The following is an 8,253-nucleotide window of genomic DNA, read 5'->3' as shown; positions in this document are numbered from 1 at the left end:
GCATTTCTCCAAAACACTGTTGGCGTAGTGGTTAAGTGCTACCGCTGCTAACCAAAGGGTCGGCAGTTCGAGTCTGCCAGGCGCTCCTTGGAAACTCTATGGGGGAGTTGCACTCTGTTATATAGGGTCGCCATGAGTCAGAATCGACTCGACGGCACTGGGTAATGGCTAATGATCGGGAGACTTTCCTCTTGTGTCTGTTAGCTACCTGAATGTCTTCTTTAGTGAAGTGTCTGTTCATATATTTTGCCCATTTTTTAATTGGGTTACTTATCTTCCTGTAGTTGAGTTTTTGCAGTATCATGTAGATTTTAGAGATCAGACGCTGATCAGAAATGTCATAGCTAAAAACTTTTTCCCAATCTGTGGGTAATCTTTTTACTTTTTTGGCGAAGTCTGTGGATGAGCATAGGTGTTTGACTTTTGGGAGCTCTGAGTTATCTAGTTTCTCTTCTGCATTGTTAGTAATGTTTCGCATACTGTTTATGCCATGTATTAGGGTTCCTGGCATTGTCCCCATTTTTTCTTCCATGATTTTTATCGTTTTAGATTTTATATTTAGGTCTTTCATCAATTTCATGTTAGCTTTTGTGCCTGGTGTGAGCTATGGGTCTTGTTTCTTTTTTTTTTTTATAGATAGATATCCAGTTATGCCAGCACCAGTTCTTAAAGAGGCTGTTTTTTCTACATTTGGCTGTCTTCGTGCCTTTGTCAAATGTCAGCTGCTTATATGTGGATGGATTTATGTCTGGATTCTCAATTCTCTTCCATTGGTCTATGTATCTGTTGTTGTACCAGTACCAGGCTGTTTTGACTACTGTGGCTGTATAATAGGTCCTAAAAGCAGGTAGTGTGAGGCCTCCCACTTTGTTCTTCTTTTTCAGTAATGCTTTACTTATCTGGGGCCTCTTTCCCCTCCTTATGAAATTGGTGATTTGTTTCTCCATCTCATTAAAAAATGCCGTTGGAATTTGGAAACTTTCCAGCCTGTTTTAGGGAATAAACGAACAACAAAGAAGATGCAGACAAACTGACGTTATGAATATAAAACACGAGCTCTAACACTCACACTTTCTTTTCTAAGCCTAAAAAATGTCCCTATACTGGAGTTGCATTCTTGGGCACCCAGGTAAATAGAGTCAGTGACTAAAGTTTTATAAGATTAAAAAAAAAAAGCAAACATACCTTTCAAAATTACAGGAAGGCTCGAACCAGTTTTATGCATCTTAACACAAAACAGCATTTGTTTTCTAATAATTATACTTTGAGAAACACGATGAAATGGATGAAATGAATAATATGTACTTTTAAAGGTGGGAAAAGTTGTAAAATGGCAGATACTTATTCATAGGCTCGAAGAAGACGGGGAGGGGGAAGAAAAGAGAAGAAGGAAAGACGAAGAAGCAGGGACTTATTTTTTGCATACCTTCTCTGCACCTTCTGAGTACCCCAGTGCTGGATGGATAAGACAAGGATTTAAGGGTAATCTGAGCAGATTAGTCAAAACAGAATGTACAGTCTCTGGAAGGATGGCCTGAGGCTAAAACAAACAGCTTTTCTGAGGTCCTTTCCCCAAACACAAAATTGTGTTCTTTCCAGAACCCTGCAAGAAACCAATGTGTAAATGTTTCAAAGCTGTCTATGTTGCAATGAGTTTTTACTAAATTAGTAGCAACAGGCTTCTGGCCTTGAGGAAGTTACTGGCAACAGACTTGCCCTCTTGCTATAAACAACTAGAAAACTGGACAAGATATATTAAACACCAGCTTTTGGATACTTGAAAACAGAATAGCGCATTATGGAGATTGCCCAAGAGGAGAAGCCCTGGTAGTGGTTAAGAGCTTGGCTGCTAACCAAAAGGTTGGCAGTTCGACTTCACCAGCCACTCTTTGGAAACCCTATGGGGCAGTTTTATTCTGTCCTATGGGGTCACTATGAGTTAGAATCAATTCGACAGCAATGGGTTTGGTTTTTGGTAGAGCACTATCCTAGGCTCTTTGTCTTGTGCTGTAGCGTCCCCATCTCACATCACTCTCGGACAGGGACCCATTCTCTGCAAGGTTTCCAGGAGGCAGATGACTCAAGACTTGGAGGGGTGTGACATTTCCTGGAAAGCCTTTAGTCCAAGAGACAGGAACAAAGATCAGGACATCCATGAGTGTGGATGGGGAAGATGAACACACAGAATATAGGGCTCACCCAGAGACCAACTTGTGCTTAACTGGGGCAAGATGTGGGCCCTGACTGCTAATGGTGCGATCTACCCCCAAAACAGGGTCTTCTCAGAGCGCTGACCCAGTCGGCACGCCTGTGAATCCCTAGGCAGGGGTAGCGTGAGGCACGCCCTGACTGCCCCCTCTAGGGTCTCTGCGAGGTGAGGGTCTTGTTCGGAGCTGGTGACTCAGGTCTGTATAGGCAGAATCCCCAGGATCTGATAGGTATCAAGGTGAGGACCCTGAGTGAGTACAAGAGACCACCGAAAACCACACAGTGGGGTCTCAGGTGTTCCGCTATTGCTGTCAGCCCTCGGAAGCCCCCACCCACAGCCTAGGCCCTAAGAGGACCCCCTCTAGTCTTGGCCGGATGTGAGGTTTCCTGATGTCCTGTCTTCTGTGACTTTCTGTCTTCTCCACAGGAAGTGACAGAAAGTTGTCACCCCTGATCTGAAGGGCATGGCCGATCATCAGAGAGGGGTGGAGTCTCAGGACTGGTCTGGAGTCCAGGTGAGGACCCTGAATGTGAGCTAAGGGGACCAACTAACCTACAACAGAGGAGGTACCATCAAGTTTCTCCCCCAACCGCCAGCCTCAAGGCCACCAGGACGACTTCGGCCTGGAGATTCTTGGGGACGAGCGGGACTTGGTTCAAGGAAGCACCCTACTTCTAAAGAGGGAGGAGACCTAGATCCTAGCTGGAGGTGAGGAGAGGACCCTTAGGGCTAATGAGCATGCCTTCCCTCAGATGAGGGGCTGTCCACAACCCACCCCTGCTCTCAGCTCTGGGAGCCCCCAGGCAGTGGGTAGACAGATGTGCAGCACCCCGACTTCTGTCTAGGGAGGTGAGGGCCTTGGTCCCAGCCATCAGTCCTACCCCTGCTTTCGAGTGGACTCAAGTTAGTGGAGGGAGGAATCCCAAGTCCTACCCGGGAAAAAGGTCAGAAGCCTGAGTGAAGAATGAAGGGGTCACTAATTGAGAACTCTGGGGCCGCCCGGGGCCAGGCCTGGGATTCCCAAAACGACCTGCAAAGGATGTGGCTTACTCTGATTTTCAACTCTGAGGTCTCAGGAAGGTGTGATCTTTGGTGTGAGGGATGTGGCCTCATGACAGCAGAGGGTGGGGTTCCAGGAATGGTACAGAGTGAAGGGAAGATATGATTGAGGTACTGGGACCACTCAACCCCAGATGGGGAGGATTGTAGTGGGCTCTGCTAATGCCAGTAGCCCTGGAAGCCCAGGAAAAATCTGGCAAGCTCAGGGGACTGTGGACTTCTGCCTGGAGTGTCTGAGGGAGATGAGCGCGTTCCTTAAAGGCCGAACTCAGGAGATAGATGAATCCCAGAAACTGGTGGGAGTTAAGGTAAAAATCCTTTAGAAGGCAATAGGGAATTAACACTTTTTCTCCCCTCCCCAAAGAAGAGAGGAGGATGCAGACAGAGCTCCCACTGCTATTGGCCCAGGGGAGCCACAGTCAGAGGTGTGAGACTGAGTTGCCCCCTGGATTGTTCTTAAGGACAGATTGTCTCAGGGACATAAAGTCCTTGGACTAATGGAGAGCCTTATTCAGGAGAGGAAACCCTGGTGGCGTAATGGTTAAGTAGTATGGCTGCTAACCGAAAGGTCGGCAGTTCAAATCCACCAGGCGCTTCTTGGAAACTCCACGGGGCAGTTCTACTCTGTCTTAGAATAGACTCGACAGTAACAGGTACCAATGGGGTATTTGGCAGAGGCAGGAGACATAGTCTGTCATAGGAGTCAAGGTGAGGACACATAGTTATGATGAGGGGACTCCTCCCAGAAATAAGGGGGAACCATAGAGCCCCAGCACTGCTTTCAGACCTGGAGGACCTGAGTATGGTGATGTAGTGAGTTGCACTCACTAACTCCCAGGGCATCTCAGTGAGATGGTGAAATGGGGCAATCATGGTGAAGACCCTGGTGAAGGATGGAGTCCTCTAAGGAACCCCAGACAGAACGGGCCCCATTGTGCTGTCATCACTGAGACACCCTGCCAGGAGCGCTGGCTGAGCTGCTCCTTAAGTTTCTGCGTGTTAGTCCCAGAGGGATTTCAGGTGTCAGTTTAGAGTAGCGTAGGGGAAGTGCCCTGGCCCTGCCAGCAGGTGAAATGATAGCCCTAAGAGTGAACTTAGAAGAACCCCAAATATCCCAGTACAGAGTCCCTAGCGTCAGCCCTGCTGTCACCCTGGTAAGCCCCAAGCAGGGCTTGCAATCTACAACCTAATTCTTCCTCTAGTTTCCTCTATAGGGTCCTGACAGGACAATAGGAGCCTTGAGGGATCTTAGAGCAATGTCCTCAAGAATCCAGCAGAGGCAGTGGTTGTGAAAGCCAAGGTGGCATCTATCTACTGCAGGGGTGCACACCCTCTCAGCCTCCCTCCTCCACTGTGCCCTCATCACCTGCTCTCCTTCCACACTCCTGCCTGCTGTCCTTGAGCAGAGTCATCATGCCTCGCGGTCAGAAGAGTAAGCTCCGTGCACGTGAGAAACGTCGCCAGGCTCAAAGTGATACCCACAGTGTCAAGGGTGCTCAGGCCACTGCAGCTGAGGAGGAAGGGTCCCCTTCCTCTTCCTCTCCTCCTTCTAGGGCTTCTCCAGAGAGCTCCCCTGCTGCTGCTGGCATTCCCCAGGAGCCTCTGAGAGTCCAGCCCATCACCACTGCTACTGTTGGTGATGCTTCGGGCACAGGAGCTGCTGGAGGGGCTGAGGGCCAAGGCGAGGGAAGGCCAAGTTCCTCTGCAGCCCCAGCTGCCACTGAGAGGTCTCAAAGAGACCCTGTAACCAGGAGAGTGAGCATGTTGCTACAGTTCCTGCTGCACAAGTATGAAATGAAAGAGCCCATTACAAAGGCAGAAATGTTGAAGATCATCAACTAAAGGTACAAGGAGCACTTCCCTGACATCCCGAGGAGAGCCTCTGAGCACATGGAGCTGGTCTTTGGTCTTGACCTGAAGGAAGTTGACTCCACAGGTCAATCCTATACCATTGTCAGCAAATTGGAGATCACCAAGGAAGAGAATCTGAGTGGTGACAGGGGCTTTCCCAAGACCGGGCTCCTGATGCCTCTCCTGGGCATCATCTACATGAATGGCAACCGGGCCACGGAGGAGGAGATCTGGGAATTCCTGAGTTTCCTGGGGATCTACGATGGGAAGAGGCACTTCATCTTTGGGGAGCCCAGGAAACTCATCACCAAAGATTTGGTGCAGGAAAAGTACCTGGAGTACCGGCAGGTGCCCAAGAGTGATCCTCCACACTACTAATTCCTGTGGGGTCCCAGAGCCCACACTGAAGCAAACGAGGAAAAAGTCCTGGAGTTTTTGGTCAAGATCAATGATACCGACCCTCGTGCTTTCCAAGCCCTGTATGAAGAAACATGGGTAGATGAGGCAAAGAGAGCAGCAGCTGGAGAATGGGCTGGTGCTGGTCCTAATGCCAGGGTCACGGCCCACTTCCGGGCAAAGTCCACCAGGTCCTCCCACCCCTGGTGAAGTCTGAGGCAGGTTCTTCACTTAGTGTTCCAGGAGAGCTGTCAGCCTCCTAAGTCATGGAGGAGATTTCAGGCTGAAAGGAGCACATGTATCTCATCTTTTTGTTCTTCATCTACATGGGTAACATTCAGTTTTTTTTTGGTTGGGGGTTACTTTGAAAATTCTTTTCCTTATAGTAGAAAGTTTATTTAGATTCATAAGCTAAGCTTATGAATAACATGGATTACTTGTTGATTGCAGTTTCCATGTATTAGTGTAACAGTTTTGGCATTTTTAAAAACAAATAGAGAGGTGGGGCCAAGATGGCGGACTAGGCAGACGCAACCTCGGATCCCTCTTGCAACAAAGACACAGAAAAACAAGTGAATCGATCACATACATGACAATCTATGAACCCTGAACAACAAACACAGATTTAGAGACGGAGAACGAACTAATACGGGGAAGCAGCGATTGTTTTCAGAGCCTGGAGCCAGCGTACCAGTCAGGTACGGCACAAGCACAGAGAGCTGCTCCACCCCCCTGAACTAACAACGAGAGGGGGCCCAGCAGGTTCGCGCGGGCGGCGTGGCGACACTGCCAGTGGGAGAAGTCCCCGGGAGGCAGTGACAGGTCTTGGAGCGGGGTGAGCAGCGACCCAGCCGGGGAACTGTCCCGCCGGGATTTGGACTGGACGCAGGTACGGCATAAACACGGAGAGCTGCTCCACCCCCTGAACTAACCCCGGAAGGGGGCCCAGCCGGTTTGCGGAGGCGGCACGGCGACGCGGCTGGCGGGACGAGAAGTCCCCGGGAGGCAGCGACTGATTTTGGAGTCGAGAGTGCACCGTCCCAGCAGGGGAGCCTTGACCCTGGGCGTGGGGCTGGAAGCGGAGGATCTGACCGTGACCCCAGCGGGCCAGACCCCCCGGGGGCAATCTCCACACAGCCAGCATACATAGGGGACGCGCCCCGTGGGAATCGCAGATATAATAGTCATTCCAAGCAAGACAAGCAACTCTGGCTATATTCTGAGGTGCTACTCTCCTATCTCTCTGTTCCCTCCCCCACCCTCCCCAGGCGGCTTCATTAACATCCGAATAGCCTAAGCCTGAGGGAGAACTCTGATAGGGATCTGACTGCATTTTCTTTTTTAGCGGATTTTCTGGAAAAACTAGTTTCCCACTGATGGCTCGGAGAGAGCAATCCATATCAAACCACTTAAAGAAGCAGACCATGACAGCTTCTCCAACCCCCCAAACAAAAGAATCAATATCTTTCCCAAATGAAGATACAATCCTAGAATTATCAGATAGAGAATATAAAAAACTAATTTACACAATGCTTCAAGACATCACAAATGAAATAAGGCAAACTGCAGAAAAAGCCAAGGAACACACTGATAAAACTGTTGAAGAACTCAAAAAGATTATTCAAGAACATAGTAGAAAAATTATTAAGTTGCAAGAATCCATACAGAGACAGCATGTAGAAATCCAAAAGATTAACAATAAAATTACAGAATTAGACAACGCAATAGGAAGTCAGAGGAGCAGACTCAAGCAATTAGAATGTAGACTGGGACATCTGGAGGACCAGGGAATCAACACCAACATAGCTGAAAAAAAATCAGATAAAACAATTAAAAAAAATGAAGAAACCCTAAGAATCATGTGAGACTCTATCAAGAAGGATAACCTGCGGGTGACTGGACTTCCAGAACAGGGAGGAGGGACAGAAAACACAGAGAAAATAGTTGAAGAACTCCTGACAGAAAACTTCCCTGACATCATGAAAGACGAAAGGACATCTATCCAAGATGCTCATCGAACCCCATTTAAGATCCAAAAAGAAAATCACCAAGACATATTATCATCAAACTCGCCAAAACCAAAGATAAACAGAAAATCTTAAAAGCAGCCAGGGAGAAAAGAAAGGTTTCCTTCAAGGGAGAATCAATAAGAATAAGTTCAGACTACTCAGCAGAAACCATGCAGGCAAGAAGGGAATGGGATGACGTATACAGAACACTGAAGGAGAAAAACTGCCAGCCAAGGATCATATATCCAGCAAAACTCTCTCTGAAATATGAAGGAGAAATTAAGATATTTACAGATAAACACAAGTTTAGAGAATTTGCAAAAACCAAACCAAAGCTACAAGAAATACTAAAGGATATTGTTTGGTCAGAAAACCAATAATATCAGATACCAGCACAACACAAAGAAACAAAACAAACATCCTGATATCAACTAAAATAGGGAAATCATAAAAACAAACAAATTAAGATTAATTAAAAAAAATACACATAACAGGGAATCATGGAAGTCAATAGGTAAAAGATCACAATAATCAAAAAGAGGGACTAAATACAGGAGGCATTGAACTGCCAGATGGAGATTGATAAAAGGCGATATAGAACAATACAAGTTAGGTTTTTACTTAGGAAAATAGGGGTAAATAATAAGGTAACCACAAAAAGGTATAACAACTCTATAGCTCAAGATAAAAGCCAAGAAAAACGTAAAGACTCAACTAACATAAAGTCAA

General features: G+C 47.3%; 1 pseudogene; it reads left to right on the top strand.

Moving 5' to 3' along the window:
* Nucleotides 1–4,530: 4,530 nt before the first annotated feature.
* LOC100673717 (melanoma-associated antigen B4-like) lies at nt 4,531–5,725 on the top strand (annotated as a pseudogene).
* The last annotated feature ends 2,528 nt before the right edge of the window (nt 5,726–8,253 follow it).

Source organism: Loxodonta africana, chromosome X (genome assembly GCF_030014295.1).
Source record: "Loxodonta africana isolate mLoxAfr1 chromosome X, mLoxAfr1.hap2, whole genome shotgun sequence".
NCBI classification, from domain to species: domain Eukaryota; kingdom Metazoa; phylum Chordata; class Mammalia; order Proboscidea; family Elephantidae; genus Loxodonta; species Loxodonta africana.
This window is presented reverse-complemented; position numbering and strand designations above follow the sequence as displayed.